The sequence below is a fragment of the Hetaerina americana genome, unplaced genomic scaffold, assembly GCF_022747635.1.
Source record: "Hetaerina americana unplaced genomic scaffold, ioHetAmer1.1.p SCAF_11, whole genome shotgun sequence".
Lineage (NCBI taxonomy): Eukaryota > Metazoa > Arthropoda > Insecta > Odonata > Calopterygidae > Hetaerina > Hetaerina americana.
In genome coordinates this window covers 24,364,725-24,383,957 of record NW_027286181.1, presented here as the reverse complement: position 1 = coordinate 24,383,957, position 19,233 = coordinate 24,364,725, and the positions used below count along the sequence as shown (strand labels likewise).

The 19,233-nt window shown below is 38.7% G+C and overlaps 1 protein-coding gene and 8 non-coding genes across 9 annotated transcripts in view; 8 read left to right on the top strand and 1 right to left on the bottom strand.

Annotated features, from left to right (window-relative positions):
- Window positions 1-19,233, bottom strand: part of LOC139700972 (isocitrate dehydrogenase [NADP] cytoplasmic-like) — a 76,842-nt gene that overhangs the window by 29,215 nt on the left and 28,394 nt on the right. The gene's annotated exons all lie outside the window — the stretch shown is intronic.
- TRNAH-GUG (transfer RNA histidin (anticodon GUG)) lies at window positions 1,289-1,360 on the top strand. Its single transcript has one exon. It is a non-coding gene; the product is annotated as a tRNA-His (tRNA).
- Window positions 1,979-2,050, top strand: TRNAH-GUG (transfer RNA histidin (anticodon GUG)). Its single transcript has one exon. It is a non-coding gene; the product is annotated as a tRNA-His (tRNA).
- Window positions 3,870-3,941, top strand: TRNAH-GUG (transfer RNA histidin (anticodon GUG)). Its single transcript has one exon. It is a non-coding gene; the product is annotated as a tRNA-His (tRNA).
- On the top strand, window positions 4,683-4,754 carry TRNAH-GUG (transfer RNA histidin (anticodon GUG)). The gene has a single exon. It is a non-coding gene; the product is annotated as a tRNA-His (tRNA).
- TRNAH-GUG (transfer RNA histidin (anticodon GUG)) lies at window positions 7,277-7,348 on the top strand. Its single transcript has one exon. It is a non-coding gene; the product is annotated as a tRNA-His (tRNA).
- TRNAH-GUG (transfer RNA histidin (anticodon GUG)) lies at window positions 8,085-8,156 on the top strand. The gene has a single exon. It is a non-coding gene; the product is annotated as a tRNA-His (tRNA).
- TRNAH-GUG (transfer RNA histidin (anticodon GUG)) lies at window positions 8,795-8,866 on the top strand. The gene has a single exon. It is a non-coding gene; the product is annotated as a tRNA-His (tRNA).
- On the top strand, window positions 10,090-10,161 carry TRNAH-GUG (transfer RNA histidin (anticodon GUG)). The gene has a single exon. It is a non-coding gene; the product is annotated as a tRNA-His (tRNA).

Genomic DNA, 19,233 nt, shown 5'->3' with positions numbered 1-19,233 from the left:
GGCAGGTAAGAAAATACCTTCACGTAGCGGCACCAACGAGAAGTCTCCCTTTCTACGAACTTCCCTCGCTTCAGTGATTAGCCAAGGAGAATTGCTGTTTCCGCAGAGCGAGGATATATTAACCCTCGCAGTAGCCGTGATCGTATAGTAGTTAGTACTTTGCGTTGTGGCCGCAACAACCCAGGTTCGAATCCTGGTCACGGCAGTGTTTCACACTGAAACGGCACGAGGATTTTTTCCCGCCTCTTTTCAGGATCTGTTTACTCATTGACGGTCGTTCAGAATTTCTACTTCAAAGATATCTTTTATTAAACTCTTTCTCTACCATGAAACAAAATAAAAGTTTTAAATTTTTTTTACAACAGACTCGATAATATTTAAGAGTTCTTTTGTTACAATGCGATTGTAATTTTGGGGGGTAAACGTCACCAAAATCAATCTCTGCACCCAAATAACACCACGAAAATATGTTTTTCTGGACGGTTTGCGAGGCCCCCACGCATAGTTGCGCACTATTGAAACAAGAACCACGAAATGATGCCAGTTCAATGAATGCGCAGGATGTAAATTAAATGTCATTGAAATGCATTTACTGCAATTCATTTTTATTGAGAGTTTTACAACACAAAACCTCGCAGTGGATTCCTTCGGTGTATACTGAGTGATCGATACTTCGCGTTGTGGCTACAACAACCCAGTTTCAAATCTCGATCACTGCTGTGTTTCAACCACTGAAACAGGAAGATGACTTACATAGCTGTCTTTTAAGCGTATATTTATCACATATTTCGCAGACTCTCAAACGCAATGCAGTCGTTGGCATTTTATTGAAAAAATACATAAAGGAATAAGAGGCTACGACGGTAAGGGCGCTGGAGGAGTCCACCATGATTCCATACAGGAACTCCAAAATATTTTTCCTCCACTGCAAGCGTGTTTTTGACTGAATACGGAATTCGGCAATAAAAATGTGGTGGTGCCTTGTCAAAGATCATTATTAAAAATACAGGTTTAGACCGTGCAGTAATCGATTCCCCGATGTGTGTGAGAAACGCAGGTTGAATTTACGACCGATATCTGTAAATATATTGAGATTGAAAGAAGACCAGGACGCGTTACTTTCATACAAGAGTCCTAATTAAGCATAAATGTCCAGTAAAGATGCAAACACAGATTATGACTTGGTGAAAACGTTTCAGCGAGTAGTGATACTTCGTCAAATAAAATTTTTTGCGAACTTGAGAATATCTGCGATTAAAAAGTTACCGCATTTCATCGCCTCGTGATAGCCGTGATCGTATAGTGGTTAGTACTTTGCGTTGTGGCCGCAACAACCCAGGTTCGAATCCTGGTCACGGCAGTGTTTCACACTGAAACGGCAGAGGGGTTTTTTTCTTGCTTTCTTCAAAAAAATTCTTGGAGGCTTCTAAATTGAGCGACGTATACAACAGCGGTTGAACTGAAACTTTTCCAACACACTATTTTTCCGATCATCATAAGTCCGATCGATGGGAGCAAGAATTTTTCCGATAGGTTTGTTAAAAAACTTGCAAATATGATTCATGTCTTCTTTCGTACCGATACTCCGGTTGGAACTGGAAAGAAAGGTCCTTTTCCATTACAAATATCTATAGCTGCAAGGGCAGCAGGAACATTTTCTTCGCTTAGGACTGTGATCGACGGCACCTAACATGACGGATGAATTTTTAAACCAAGCCACCATAAAATGAATTGATGTCAGTTCAGAAAAGACTGGAGAATTCGAATCCTTAACGAAATGGTAACAGAAATGTTCATTTAAAGGATACGCTATCGCGGGTAAAACATTAAATAAAAATTTTATCATCTTTGATCCAATTACGCGTTACATACGTTATGGAAACATGTCGAACATTGAGGTATTCTAAATTGCTATTCTTTTTCTCATTTATTGGAACTTATCTCATTGGAAATTCATCAACCTACGTGCCTCACAGTAGCCGTGATCGTATAGTGGTTAGTACTTTGCGTTGTGGCCGCAACAACCCAGGTTCGAATCCTGGTCACGGCAGTGTTTCACATTGAAACGGCAAGAGGCTTTTTTTGCCTTATTCCATTAAATATATTCTTTGGAACGCTTCAAAATATGGCGACGTTAAAATCAGAGATCAATTTATTCATCCAGATGACATTTTCTTCTCACCCAAATAGATTTTCTTTTTAAATCACTTCTCATTTTAAACGAATAATCTTCGGGACAAAGTTATTTTTCCGCATGAAATTTCATTTTACTTTCACGCATCGCACGAGTAGTGGGCGACTTGCCAGTTAGTTGTTGGTGATGTAATTCGAGACTTCACCCGGAAAATACATTATAGCTGCAAAAAGTTAAAACAATTCCCAAAATTTACTACATGTTTTTATTTGATCTTCTGCCTGTTTCCAGAATACTTGTTACTATATAGGAGGTACCTTAATTACGAATGACAGCCACAATAAATCAATAAATAAACTACACCAATGCTCACCATTCAGCCATTCCTAATAGTGACAAAAATATGATCATAAGGGATAATAATGAGGCAGTGGAAATTTTGCGTGGGAGCACTGAGGACTTTCATGACATGTGGCCGATACAGTTCTTGGTCACGGATAGTCTACAAATGACATAGTTTTGCCCTCGCCTTTGTCCAAACATAGATACTAAATGTCCTACTGAGACGATTATGCCTACCAATTATTTAAGCTTAACTATCAGTTAGATTTTCATTAAATATTCCAAATTCACGAAAAGATACCGACATAATAATGCAAGTAGCGCAAATTATGCAATGGTACATTATTTTAAAAAATCAATTATATACACGACGTATTACACAGAATTGTAGACGACAAAAAGTGAGCTCAACGAAAATTAATATTCAACACAATGCCATCCCTCCCGCATTTAATGAATCAGTTTTGGGGAAATAAAGTTTAGGTTAACAAGTCCCGCATCTAAAAAAGATCTATAAAACCTGGGACGTGTTCGGTGGTGGTGCCATTACCGACATAAATCTGATCACCTTTAACTTTCGGCTCTTTCCGAGCTTCAAATCCTTCATAATGACCACCCTAATCGTGAAATTCACACAGATGAGAACCGCGAATAAACATTCTGCTAAAGGCATGCAAGCATTGGTGACGGATATGGCTGCCCCCGGTACCGGACACACTTCGTCCGTGGTTAAAAAGTTGTTTTTCTGAATAACTGTGCTTCAAAGCTATCAATAATTCCAACCAAATCTAATGTTCCGTTGCTAATCCAAATATTTCCCTCTATATTTTGTGAACCCTTCCTTCATTATTTCCTTCCACAGTATTGTTCATGGTCACAATTGTTTTATGCAATGTATATGAATGTATGTCTATGTAAGTGTGTAACCATAATAAGAAAAAAAATATTCTGTAACCATAATCTGTAAGCTGACAATGTGTACAATGTAAACACTAGCAGTGTAACATACTAGACCGAATAAAACTAAGTTGAACCATAGCCGTGATCGTATAGTGGTTAGTACTTCGCGTGTGGCCGCAACGACCCAGGTTCGAATCCTTGTTCACGGCAGGTCACGGCAGTGTCTTACACTGAAACAGCAGGAGGCATTTTTTTCTTGCTTTATTAAAAAAAATCTTGATACCTGTAGCTTCTAAAAAGAGGTCCTGGATCAAGACAACCCACAGATTTGTAAAAAGCGAGGATTTCTTTCTTCGTTTAGGACTGGGATCGACGGCAACTCACATAACTAATGACTTTTGAACAAAGCCATTGAGGACCGTTTTGCCGGTCGGTTGGTTGCAAAGGCAAGTCAGGTCGTCCCGAAACCAGCCCTTCACATAGCCGCGCAGTAGCCGTGATCGTATAGTGGTTAGTACTTTGCGTTGTGGCCGCAACAACCCAGGTTCGAATCCTGGTCACGGCAGTGTTTCACACTGAAACGGTATGGGGTATTTTTTACTTGCCTGATTAAAAAAAATTGAAGTCTTCAATATAGGATGGCACATACATCAGATTAAAGAGAACTTTTTGAGGCGCTATAATAAAATTTATTTCAAATCCACGTGGTAGAACAATTTTTCTTTAAATTTCTAGCAAAAACTGGCAATAGTTATTCATGTCTTCTTTTCTACCGATTCTCCAGGTATAACTGAAAACGAAGGTCCTGGATTAACACAAATATCCATAGATTTTTTTTATAACGCGAAGATTTCTTTTTCATGTAGGAATGGGATCGACGGCACCTCACATAATTGATGACTTTGGAAAGAAAGCCATTGAGGAAAAGGCAAGAAAATTCGACCCCTTAGCAAAATTTATTATTTGAAGGAAACGTTGTCGTGGTTAAAACTAGTGACGCGTGACGAGTAATTGAATCATATCCGATTCAATCTTGCCACACGCCTTATGGAAACATATGAAACAGTTAAGTATCTAAATAGTGGTTCTTTTTCGCATACACCTCAACCTATCTCATGGGAGAAGTCTCTACCACCAAGACTCGGGATAGCCGTGAACGTATAGCGATCCTTTCAGCGCTTCGAGCAGCGAGCCGCTGTCGAAAGCTTAAGGCAGCAGGGAAAGAGAGCTTCCGTTTTGCCGGTCGGTTGGTTGCAAAGGCAAGTCAGGTCATCCCGAAACCAACCTTTCACATAGCCTCGCAGTAGCCGTGATCGTATAGTGGTTAGTACTTTGCGTTGTGGCCGCAACAACCCAGGTTCGAATCCTGGTCACGGCAGTGTTTCACACTGAAACGGCATGAGGCTCTTTTTCCCCGTCTAGCGGAAAAAAAGTGCGATTTTTATTTTCCTTACACGTGTAATCCCAGCAATTTTAATCGAATTTTCCTCCGAATCTTTTTACTAAATTGCGAATCAGCGTTATGCCTAAGAGAGACATGAAATTATTTCTTGATGAAGCAATATTTTGTAGTACTATTGAATACTTTCCCTATAATTACTATTTCAATTACTCCCCACTCCATAAATTTACGCAAGCGCACGCTCATTCGGTCAGTAAATTATCTCCACTACTGCGATACGGATGTGTAGTGGGAAACGTGAGTCTTCTTTGTCGGTGTACTTAAAAATCAGTGCAGATGCTCGATTATAACTACCCAGATTGATCCGAGACAAAGGAGATTCTTTTTCATAATTATAAAGACATTTTAAACTAAATGTTGTCAGTTTCACGCGTAAATTGAGGCTGCCCTAAAATATTAATTTTAATTAGGCTGTAAGAATAAAGCTTTCCATTTATAACAATGCATATTAAATAGGCATTCTTTGTGAGCATTATCTTCCTTACACCATGGCAAAAGGTCCTTGTCCTCTGAGCTCGTTCGCAACCAAGCTCAATAGGAAAACGAAATATTACACGCGTGACGCACTGAAACTGATCGGGCCAAATTAATGATTAATAACATTAGGTCATAAAAGTCTGGAAAGTTTTTTTTTTGGAAATGCTATTACACCAAAGAAGACGAAAGGAAGTATTCAAAAATTACCACCAGTACACTGGGTTATGTTTTTTTAACGCTTTAATCAGACGCTCGTCCCGTATTTCTCAAATGGAATTTGACACTACTTTAATAAATAAATGTAAAAACCCCGAACAGGCACATGAAGAACTGAAAAACGAGTAACAACAAGCTAGTGAATGGTTCTTAGCTAATAAACTATTTTTTAATTGTGAAAAACACAACATCTTCTAGGTCACCTTAGAAGTTCTGGTAAAGCTCAATCCTCTGTCAAGCTCCTGGGGTTTTTTAACGACTCTAATCTTTCCTGGAAAAGTTATGTAACTGCAATCTCCGAAAACATCCCCAAGAATCTCTTCCTAATCGGGAGACTTAAAAGCTGCGTAACTGAGGAACATTTGAGACTTGCGTACTTTGCCCTTTACTTAAGTCTCCTAAGTTACGGCCAAAGGTTTTGTGGGCATGCAAGTGACATAAGAGTTCTACTTATGTTACAAAAGAAAGCAGTTAGCATTATAACCAGCTCTGGCCATCATGATACCAGTCGTCCACTATTTGTCAGGTGAAGAGTGATGACGGTCTTCAACACATACCAATGCTTAATTCATGTAAAATATAATGTGAATGACTATACATTAAGAGGCATTATACAATTTCAAGAAATATGTTAGACATTGCCCAATGCAGATATTCCAAAACCTTCAACCAGCCGGATAACCTTGACTTCAAAGTCTATAACAGATGTCCCCATACTGCAAGACAGACTAGCTATAATAAGGTTCAAAAACGTAACTGAGGATTGGTTACTTTCAAAACGCTTGTATTCTTCAAGTGAATATCTTGAATTGGACTTCTCATGAGTGAAATTATTACACATGTTCATCTATTCACCGCGGTAAGGAATGTATGCAAGAATATGTTTTTCTTTTGACGACGTCTATATTGGCTGGTGCTGCGCTTTGATAAATAAAGATTGGTTTGATATGAAATATACACTTTTAAATCCTGATCAAGACAGCGTTTCATACATTCACCGAGAATAAACAGGATAATTTTATTAGTTCCCCTATGAAATTTCAATCGATTATCACTAAATCGCACGAGACCATTCCCAGTTAGTCGCTGGCGATTTAATTCGAGAAGACTTCACTCAGATATTACATCATGTTGGCGAAAAATGAAAACAATTCCCAAAATTAACTTCATGTTTTTATTTGATCTTCTGCCTCTTTCCAGACTGGTTGCTACTATAAAGGGAGTACCTTACTTATGAATGACAGCCACCATAAATAAATAAATAACCTACACCAATGCTCATCACCCAGCCATTCCTAATAGTGACAACAATATGATGATAAGGGACAATAAAGAGACATTGGAAATTTTTCGTGGGAGCACTGAGAACTTTCATGACACTTGGCCGATACAGTTCTTGGTCACGGATAGTCTACAAATGACATAGTTTTGCCCTCGCCTTTGTCCGAACATAGATACTAAATCTCCTACTGAGACGATTATGGCAACTAATTATTTAAGCTTAACTATGAGTAAGAATTTCATTCAATCTTCCTAATTACGAAAGATGCCGTGATGATAATGCAATTAAGGCAAATTATGCAATGATACATGAATTCAAAAATCCATACTTTACACGACGTATTACATAGCAACGTAGACGGCAAAAAATGAGTTCAACGAGAATTAATGTCCAACGCAATGCTCTCTCTCCCGCACTTAATGAATTACTGTTGTGGAAACGTAACATGACGAGCCCCGCAATAGCCGTGATCGTATAGTGGTTAGTACTTTGCGTTGTGGCCGCAACAACCCAGGTTCGAATCCTGGTCACGGCAGTGTTTCACACTGAAACGGAAAGGGGTATTTTTTACTTGCCGCATGAAAAAAAATTGAAGTCAATTTTGGATGGCACATACATCAGAGATTAAAGAGAAACTTTTTGAGGCGCTATAATAAAATTTATTTCAAATCCACGCGGTAGAACATTTTTTTTTTATTTCAAATAAAACTGGCAACAGTTATTCATGTCTTCTTTTCTACCAAAATGAAAACGAAGGTCCTGGATCAACACAAATATCCATAGATTTTTATAACGCGAAGATTTCATTTTTCGTTTTGGACTGGGATCGACGGCACCTCACATTATTGATGACTTTGGAAACAAAGCCATTGAGGAATAGGCAAGAAAATTTGACTCCTTGGTAAAATTGTAGAACAATTTGTTATCTGAACGAAACGTTATCCAGGGTAAAACATTAAATAGAAATCATGTCCCATTCAATTACTCGTCACACGCCTTTTGGAAACTTGTGCAACAGTAAAGTATCTAAATTGTAGTTCTTCTTCACATTCATCTGAACCCATCTCACGGGAAAGTCTCTACCACCAAAAAGACTCGGGATAGCCGTGAACGTACAGCGATCCTTTCAGCGCTTCCTTCAGGGTTTCGCGCGGCGAGCCGCTGTCGAAGGCCAAGGCAGCTGGGAAAGAAAGCTTCCGTTTTGCCGGTCGGTTGGTTGCAAAGGCAGGTAAGGTCGTCCCGAAACCAGCCATTTACATAGCCTCGCAATAGCCGTGATCGTATAGTGGTTAGTACTTTGCGTTGTGGCCGCAACAACCCAGGTTCGAATCCTGGTCACGGCAGGGTTTCACACTGAAACGGCATGAGGCATTTTTTTCTTGCTTTATTAAAACAAATCTTGATGGCTTCTGCACAGGGCGACTTACACAGCAGCGATTAAATTGAAACTTTTTAAACGCACGATTTAAAATTTGGTTCAAGCCCGCGAGATGGGATGAATTATTATTATTTTTTTTAGTATTAAAAACATGTAAATATCATTCATGTTTTCTTTTGTACCGATACCCCAGGTAGACCTGGAAAGGAAAGTCCTTGTCCATTACAAATACCTATTGATGCAAGTACAACGGCAAGATCTTTTTTTCGCTAAGGACTGTGATCGTCCGCACCTCACATCACATCATGAATGACTTTGTAAACAAAGACACCATATAGTTAATTGAAGTCAGTTCAGATAAGACAAGAGAAGTCGACAACTTAGCAAAAATTGTTATAGAAATTGTCATTTAAAGGATACCATATCAAGGGTAAAATATAAAAAAAATTAAAAACATAAAAATGTCATCATCTTTAATCCAATTACGCGGTACTCGTTTTATGGAAACTTGTCAAACATTAAGGTTTTCTAAATTGCAATTCTTTTCCACATTAATCGGAATTTATCCCATGGGAAAATCCTCTTCATACATGCCTCGCAAGAGCCGTGATCGTATAGTGGTTAGTACTTTGCGTTGTGGCCGCAACAACCCAGGTTCGAATCCTGGTCACGGCAGTGATTCACACTTAATCGGCAGGAGGATTTTTTTTCTGCCTCCTCTATTGAGATATTTTAAGTCCCTAATCATTTGCTAACCACGTCTGGCAGGTATTACAAAATTTTAGAAAATATTTTTTCTTCTTAAATGCTTGTACTCCACACTTCCTGGATGAGTGCCTGGAGCCACCCGGATTTGAACCCATTCCACTCAATTACTTTGGACACTATATCATCCTTGAATAAGGATTCTTTCTGTAGAAGTGAGATATGAATTAATCCGTTGGTGTTTCCATCTTTCTGAGTCGTCACGGTGAAATCTACCAGACACAAACGAATCATTGAATATTTCAGTCTGAGTAGCCATCTTTTCATTTGGTCACTGTGATCCAACATTTGCTGTTTTGGTTTCACCTTAAAGCGCTAGAAAAATCAACTCGAACCTACATCCAAACTGCTTTAGGGCATTAGGGAGAATGCCTTTAGGTGCCTAAATGTTTGGCTCTTAATGCAAAGGCAGTTTGAGTGTGGACACCATACGTAGCAGTACTGCCATATATTTAGCTAAGAATAAGGAATAAACAGAGGATATACGGAAGTAAATATTTTGATATGTGAGATAGTTTATGCAAACATTTGTGCGTAGTTGCAAAAACCGTGTAATGTTTTTTGTGTGATTCTGAGTTAATTTTACACTTCACTCGGCAGTCTTATATCAATGTTTTCCATTTCTTTCTTTTGATTTAAAACCTGGGCGAAATTTGGCACTAGTTTCGTATTAATTTTCTCTTATCGGACAATATGTAACTCCTAAAACAAAATATAAAAAGCGGGTTATCTATAAGATTGCCCGTTTTTTATATTTCGCTTTAATTATTGGGTCAGATAGTTCTTATCAGATAGATCTTATTATACGCTATTTTACTCCAGGGTAATATTTTCAGTCATTAATCCTAGTCAGAGTAATTGTTTTAAGATATGCTTTATGCCACGTGTAGTTCACATATATATTATAGTTATATTTTTATATGCGAACTTTTCTCGCTAAATGATTCATATTTGAATTAGTGTTGGGGAAATATATCGATCGATCGATACAGCAATCCTTTCGGCGCTTCGAGTAGCGAGCCGCTGTGGAAAGCCAAGGCAGCAGGGAAAGAGACCTTCCGTTTTGCCGGTCGGTTGGTTCCAACGGCAAGTCAGGTCATCCCGAAACCAGCCTTTCACATAGCCTCGCAATAGCCGTGATCGTATAGTGGTTAGTACTTTGCGTTGTGGCCGCAACAACCCAGGTTCGAATCCTGGTCACGGCAGTGTTTCATACTGAAACGGCAAGAGGCATTTTTTTCTTGCCTTATTCAAAACAAATTCTTGAAGGCTTCAAAATAGGGCGACATTTACCTCAGAGATCGATTCATTTATCGAGATTTTAATTTCGTCCAAACAAATTATTTTTCATCATTTCTAATGAATAATCATCAGAACTACATTTACTACGCTCAAAGAATGCAATGCTCGGAGAATTGGACTGGTCATCGGATTTTAATTAAAATTTGCCATTATTTTCCTTCTTAATCATAATTTTTTTTTCTAAGAAAGGCTATTGGCCTTACACATTCTTACACTGGCATAAATTGGACTTGGAGGGCATAAAGAGCTCGGAACTTAAGGTTCCTTGTGCCATCGAATCCTTATTCAACAGTATCCCTTATACAGCGACTATCTCCCAAGATCTTCAACAAAATTAACAAATGGGGCAGAAACGGGTACTTCCAAGCAGGTGTAGTCATAACTAGGCTAAAAAAATTACTAGAACCGAGCGTTTTATTGGCACTTGAAACACATAATGATTTTAATCTGCCACCTGGAACTTCCGGTATCCCGAGCTATGGAACTCGGTCATGTAATATTAGTTCCTCGCAAGGATGAAATATTTTAAAATCTTTTATGAACGATTTCATTTCCCTGAAACGCCTGATGTATTTCTTATTTCTTTCATTTCATTTAATTTAAAAAATTCGTTTCATCGAAACATACAAACTGGGAATATTTTTCCCTTCTTCGCGAGCGAGTTGAGCGTCCCCACAATCCACCAATTGGTTGACAAAAAGACCCGAGTCAATAGTAAAAAATAAAATAATAATTTTTGTATTAAACCGGGATGTCAAATAACTGAGAAGGACATTACAACATACTAGAATTGAAAATTATTACGCCAATTATTCAGTTAAATGTTATTTTTATTTCCGATCACATTAGATGTTTTGCAATGACAAAACAATTGGCTTTCCAAGCCTGAATTTCTAAGGAAACAGACGAGACCTCGTTCCAGCACGGGACATTTTTACCAACTCGGAGACGCTTTATCCTATAGTACTTTCGGCCGTGCGTAATAATTTTCATACATGTACTCAACGCTGCTTAAACTGGCATCCCATCTGGTTACACAATCGAAGACGAGTCAATACTCTGGAGATTCACCCTTCTTGTCTCCACAAGCAGTAGAGGGCTCTGAAATGCCTCTTATGAAGGCTCTTATCTCCTCCTCCCACGCCTCAAGGTCGCATATATATATAAAAAAAACACGGGAAAAAACCTACCACGATACTGCGCGCTCAGTTAGCATATGGTGCCAGGGTTGCCAAGTGTATGCAACGGAATTTATCATATTCGATGTTTTGTAGTTAAGCATTTCCTGTGGCTCGAGGACTGCAAACGAATGTGTACCTAGGGATCGCACTAGATGCAATACGCTCACTCCGCACCAACATTATAAACTGACACGTGAGATGAAGATGGCATGGCAATTGAGGGTGTTGACTCACGCCCCGTGACCGCCTCTCACGCCAGCATTACGCATACCTAAGCTCCTCATGGCACGAACTCGTAGGATAGGGCACTTGTGCAATAATGGGCTAACTGACGGATGGCACTAAATAGCAAAAGGGGAGCGATCCTTCCTGGACGTACACATATAATACCTCTGGGTTGGTTGAATCGTTAGGTCTTCCAAAACTGGCAGGGGGGAAATAGTGATCGTTAAACTTTTCACCTTTCAATAAATAATTTCCATCATGTGATTTGAAAGAGTTTTATATGATCATAAATTGTTGAGAGAGATCACAAATCCTCTCTGTTAGTATTAATAATAAATAGATTTAAATAAAAAAAACTCATTAAATGTTTACGTTATATTATATACAAATTGCCGAACTGCAAAAGAATTTTTTTAAATCTAAACGATATTCATAACGAATTAATAATGTTTACATTAGTATTATTTCAAATGGCACAATTGCAGTTGCAAAACTTTGCAACACAATTGTAATTGCAACACTTTTCGCCTCATGCATTACTGCACGCCTGTTGAGGAATAAAATATGGCGTTTGATGGAAGGCTAATTAATTTTAAGAAAAGTCCATCAAAAATATAAACTCATTCCTCAGTCCCTAACTTAATAAAACAGAAGTTCTTTTTCCTCAGATAATGTATTTCAGTAATTTGGGAAAGACCCGAATGGCCGAATTTATAATCGCTCAATGTTTTCACCAACGAGTTCTCTCCTGGTATGCAAACGAAAAAAGTATTTGCCCGTTTAATTCCGGGACACGGATAAGATAACGATTTTTCGTTAACTTGGCCAACAAAATGCATAGGCTAACATTTGCACATTGTAAGCTAAAACGAAATGGCGTTTACGTAACCCACAAATCAGGAAAAGAAACGGAAGCAGTAAAGAAACATATTAATCACTTTTCATGACAATATCAATTGTCTTTGTCATAGGTTCTTTCTTAAACTCCGATTGTCCTGTTATTAGCCTTTTACATTTAAATTTTTGGCAAAAAATAAGAGAATGTTAAATGAGATGTTCAAACATAATTAATTAATTCACATTTTAGACAAACATGGTATTTTTCTGAGCAGCAGTTACATTACAGTTTTTCCTTGAAAAAAAAGTAGGAGTATTAACAAAGAATGAATTTAGTTTTAACTTAGGCGGATTGAAACTGTTCACTTCATTTCTTGAAAAATCTTGCTTCATAATTCGCGGCAAATGTTTTCCGCAAATCTATTTTTTATTTTCACGTAGGAATGTCTGCTGCGAGTAATATTTTAAAAATAAAATAACTAAAATTGAAACTGAGCTTTTTCTGATTATATATTATGATACTGTATAGACTAAGAGAGAATATATTAGATAATTTGGTTGAATTATATAAATCATCTCTCAATACACGCACAAAGGTGTATTTTAGTTTAGCTGCGATTGACACTTAACTCAATTTCCCGACTCGCCGACTTATGATTGCCTTCGCACGGGAAGAAACCGTAAAAATTCACTTTTCACGCATTTGGAAAGTCGGAGAATTGGCTTGATATCCAATAACGGGGGACAAGGGGAACAAAAACCGCCGAAAAAGTGGAGACTTGGCTGTACTTGGGAGCCGCATAATTTTTTATCGACGCCTCCAATTTCCCATCACCGTTACAGTGATTAATCATATGATTACTTTGTTGCACTTTTTGTTTCTCTCGCCCACATCTTTGCTTCCTCGCAACACTTCGCTTTGATGTTTTTGAAACAGTTTAAACCAAACAGAATTTGCATGACAGCGACTGCGCGTAGCGTGGACTACTGTAAACGTCAAAGAATTTCTGTCGGAGGTATTTATACCGGCTGTCTACAATCTGCTAAAAGCATATACTATCTGTACGCGCGAACGTAGATAAAACAACGAATTCATAATGTTCGAGGCAAATACCAATCATAAAAATTTGATTTTCAGCCTATTTTTCTCCCAAGTGTTGGTGGTAACACTAACATCCCGAAGACACGTTGAAAAATATTTTGAAGCACATAATTGCTTGAAACATTTCGCTAATTAAACGTGAGGCATGAAAGATGACTTTTATATTTCTGGCGATTTTTCAAAGATATTTTTATAAATCTTACCACGGTATGGACTAACCAACCATTAACAAATTCCTTGAGTTTCCTCGTTATTTCCATAGATCCTGTTTTCCAGGATATTTTGCAGTATCTACGAGGGTCATCCGGAAAGTAGTACCCGTTCGTGCCGCATGAAGTGCTGACGACGCGAGTAGCCGCTGGACGAGGTCAGATAGCTTCAGTGGCTTGTCTGCCTTCTCTGAGCCAAGTTGCGTGACGCTAGCATTGCCTGTGTTGTTTCTGTGATTGTTTACAATGTTTAAAAAAATTGAGAACGCCGCCAGTTGTGAAGTGAGGGCAGTGATTAAATTCCTCAATGCAAGAAACGTTCGCCCATGTGATATTCATCGCCAATTAAAGGAGGTGTATGGAGACAATGTAATGGACCAGTCGTCTGTTCGGCGGTGGTGTCGCAACTTCAACATGGGGAGGGGGAACACACACGACGATGAGCGTTCGGGGAGACCGTCTGTCATTACAGACCAACTGGTGAGCTCAGTTGACGAATTCGTGAGGAACGATCGGCGCGTCACAATTGATGACATCTGTGAGCATTTTCCCAATGTTTCTCGAACAATTGTTCATGAAATTGTTAAACACCATCTGCATTATGCAAAAATTTGTGCAAGATGGGTCCCTCGCGTATCTCAATGAGCTGGCGGCGAAGGACTATGCAGCAGGAATACAGAAACTTGTCACACGTTATGACAAATGCCTTAATTTGCTTGGAGATTATGTTGAGAAGTAGTTTAAAGTATCCTCTTTCAAATAAAATTTTTTATGTTTGTTAATATTTACTTTTGTGTCTTTATTTCACGAACGGGTACTACTTTCCGGATGACCCTCGTACTAAGAATCCCCGAACCAAAATAGAACTGCCGAGGAAAATGGGTGATATTATAGTCGTATCAAAACTTTATTAATATAATTATTCAACGGACCGCGAAGGTTCGCTCATCAGTTTAATAACATCGATGATGACACCACTGTTTTCTCTGAATAACAAACAGTCTCCCAATTTAGATATACTCTTATCTACATGCGAGTATAATACATTGCATTCGGAGCCTATAGTACACGCTAAACATCACTGTTACTGCCATGTTCCTGGGTCGAATTGAAGATTTGTAGTTCAACAAAATCCGGCTCCAAAGGACGGACGGATGGCTGTGTCAAAATCGATTTTTCCATAAAGTCTGCCTAATTCCCAGAGGTCTTCAAAAGAGCGACATTCACCGAGTTTTTTCTTTATAACCCAATTTCTTAGGATTGCGTACATCCAGTTAAAAAGTTGTACCAAATGGATAAATTATGCTTTGATCTCGTTGCACACTGATTCAGTCACGCTGAAATCTACCAGATTTTTCAATATATTTATAAACCTCGGTGGTTTTTATCCAGTCGCATATCTGAGTCCCGTTTCGGAAATGCAATTAAATTGATTTCTCTGAATAAACACACCGGCAGCAATTCTTGGAATATTTGAAGCTCTCATCAATTAATAATTATTTTCATTTACGTACTCTTTACTGATTTAAGAGGATATTTTTGACTGCTTGACACCATGGCTTCTACAGCTACCAACTATGCCACTGACCTGACGTCGACGTTTTGTTTGTGGTTCTCTGCTAAGCCACCCGAAAATCCATTGCGATGGGAATACACGACCACCGTTATTGCCATATCGTCTTTAAACGGGGCGCTTTTCACGATTAGATTAGGCAGCATTCGCTTCTTATATTATTTTTAGTTAGCTTTTCCCTTTCAAATGTTCCATGTCAGCGTCTCTCAAGAGAAGCAATATGTCAACCTGGACTCGGGGCTATTCGAATTGCGGTTACCCATAATGCCGAAGTACATAGTATACCCTGTGCAAAAACAATCACTAATATCACTATTCGCCGCTTCTATGATTTGTTTATCGCATGTATTCTTCTTCTTCATCTACCCGATAACTTGATGGCTCCATATTTCATCTGTTTGTCATTTGCCATGTTTTTTCCATTTTAATCGTTTGAAGTACGTTTCTAGTGAGATGCTCAATTATTTGCTGAGAGCAGTTATATCACACAGTTTTATGAATAAAATAATTACTGTCCGGTTGAATAAGTATTTTCAAAATTACTAAACAGATGTAACAAATGTTACTATCCAGTTATGAATTCCATTTTTAAAACCTATGCTTCAGACAAAATAACTGTTATTTTACGGCTGACATACGCTTAATTCTTCAAGGTTTGTTTAAACGTTTTTTTACATTTATTATGTTTAATTATATATATTGTTAATCAAAATGCTTGAAACCAATTTTCCCTGACTTCTTCTAAAACATAACTTAAACGATAAAGTAAAAAATAATAACACAGACACAATTGTTTTTGGTGATTATATTTTAAAATGTCTTCAATTTTGTACCAGTTTTGAATGCTAATGTTGGTACATTAATGATTCTATCATTATATTACTTATTACGGAGAGGTTATTAGGGTCGAGCTATTGGTCATACGCAGTTCACCATTCTTAGTTTATTTAACTATTACATTTCAAACCAACAACAGCGCAGGGCAATAAATAAATCGATGTCATTCTGAATTTTGCTCTCGACAAATGACTTCATCATGCCGTCGTGTGTCACAGTGCGGCCGATAGGTTTATCCTTCTACTTTTAAGAATTTTCATTTTACAACATTCTTTGCCTAGTATTCGTCATTAATACGATCCGTCCATTTTGCACCCTTTAATACCCTTTCTTCATTCAACCCCTGCGGTTTCGGGATAAGATCCGAATTTCACTTCACTTTTCGAGTCACAACAAGCATTTATTGGCATACACGGTAGACAACCATTTATAATAATAATATAATACATGTTTCAGAATTCTGCATGTCCGGGTTTTCACCGCGTTGTTGTTTGAAGCCGACAACAGTTTCGCCGAAGTTTCATCCGGCGTCTTCAGGTCGAAGATTCTTCGACCTGAAGACGCCGGATGAAACTTCGGCGAAACTGTTGTCGGCTTCAAACAACAACGCGGTGAAAACCCAGACATGCAGAATTCTTCAAGCCACCGCCGCAAAAATCTACGCAGCCATAATACATGTTTCGTTCATGGATGTATATTCTGTATTTAGTGTCACCTTTCATTGCGAATGATTCCATTGTGCAAAATTATCTCAAATCCAATTCCTCGTCACAAACATTGAAAGTTGGTTATTCTCTGATTCCCAGTTCAGGAAATAACATTTAGACTATATGCAGGGAGGTTTTATCAAATGCTAAAGAATTCAGCGATAGATAAGAAAATGTGCTTGTTTATCGAGTGCTAATATTTTAAGTTATGAATAACACCAATGTTTATCATAGGATCACTTAATACAAATAACTTCTCTTGAAGGTTTACCAATAGACCTTCGGCAAGTAAATACTTTAAGGAGTGCTACAGCACGACTTTCAATATCGCAAGAACTGCACCACTGCTAAGCGTTATATAATGACTTTACATTCGGAGCTCCGGCAGCTATGGATGTGTAAACACTCAAAAACGGTCAGTAATTGAGACAAGCGTAGAAACAGGCAACGGCCAATTAGCAGCTCTTACGTAACCGATTCACTTCGGCCCTTCGAGGAAGAAAAGTTTGCTTTGAGAATAACGAGATGCGGACACGAGGGCAGAGCTTTCTTCGACAATGTTACCCTAGACCTCTCTCCTCCGTGCACTCAAATCAAATCGTTTCACGGGAACCAAAATTTGTTCAAATACAACAAAGAGAATTCGTGATAGCACAACGGCAAGGTAATTTAGGATTTTTTTATCACAAGAGACCTTTGGTAAATTGACTTCGTCTCACATAAGTAATACCAGAGAAAATACCTTCGCTGCTGTTTTTTCTGTATATTTCTCGGAGAGAATGGGCCTCTTCTTTGAGCACTTACTTTGAAGTTATAAGAAATAAATAATGAAGTACATCACACCGGCTCGATATGACAACTTATTCAGTGGAATACTAAAGTAATCAAGAGGGAATGCACGCATCCGCTCCAGTGAGAGCACTGGCAATAACAGAATAAAATAGAAAGGACTATTATCCATGAGAATGAGATGTTATACGAGGGTCATCCGGAAAGTAGTACCCGTTCGTGAAATAAAGACACAAAAGTAAATATTAACAAACATAAAAAATTTTATTTGAAAGAGGATACTTTAAACTACTTCTCAACATAATCTCCAAGCAAATTAAGGCATTTGTCATAACGTGTGACAAGTTTCTGTATTCCTGCTGCATAGTCCTTCGCCGCCAGCTCATTGAGAGACGCGAGGGACCCATCTTGCACAAATTTTTGCATAATGCAGATGGTGTTTAACAATTTCATGAACAATTGTTCGAGAAACATTGGGAAAATGCTCACAGATGTCATCAATTGTGACGCGCCGATCGTTCCTCACGAATTCGTCAACTGAGCTCACCAGTTGGTCTGTAATGACAGACGGTCTCTCCGAACGCTCATCGTCGTGTGTGTTCCCCCTCCCCATGTTGAAGTTGCGACACCACCGCCGAACAGACGACTGGTCCATTACATTGTCTCCATACACCTCCTTTAATTGGCGATGAATATCACATGGGCGAACGTTTCTTGCATTGAGGAATTTAATCACTGCCCTCACTTCACAACTGGCGGCGTTCTCAATTTTTTTAAACATTGTAAACAATCACAGAAACAACACAGGCAATGCTAGCGTCACGCAACTTGGCTCAGAGAAGGCAGACAAGCCACTGAAGCTATCTGACCTCGTCCAGCGGCTACTCGCGTCGTCAGCACTTCATGCGGCACGAACGGGTACTACTTTCCGGATGACCCTCGTAGTTTTCTAATCTCGTGGGCAAAAAGGGAAGAAAAGGATCCATTCTCTTCCGGGGCTGATGTTATTCCCTTCCTATTTGAACATAAGATACGTATTTATCTAGTCGTTTGTCTTGCTCGTAATCTTCGTGTTTTCGACGGATCCCAACCCAGGGTTTCCAATGATTCTGTGACCAAGTAGTCGTCAGGGAGAAAATTGCGCCTGGAAACGGAGCTTTTACAAGGAGGGAATTGATGACAGGGATGCTGAGTAAGGACGTTGAGAAAATATTAGCGAAAGCTTTAATATGGAGAGTGGAGAGTACGACAACGAAATGTGGCCGCTGAAGCAAGATGATACGCGTAAATTGGAGGCTATTGTGAGGCGGGCGTGCAGAAGGATGGAAAACGTCGAATCGACAGAAAAGGAAAACAAGCAGGCAGGAAAGGTTGATGCAGAGTATTTTGATTGGCGATGGGATGCCGAAGACTGTGATAGTGGGGAGAACGTTAGGCAAACAAGGAAAGGAGGTAAATTTATGTGGAATTGAAGAACATTTTATTGAAGTGTGGGTTGTGCTATGTTAGGAGAGG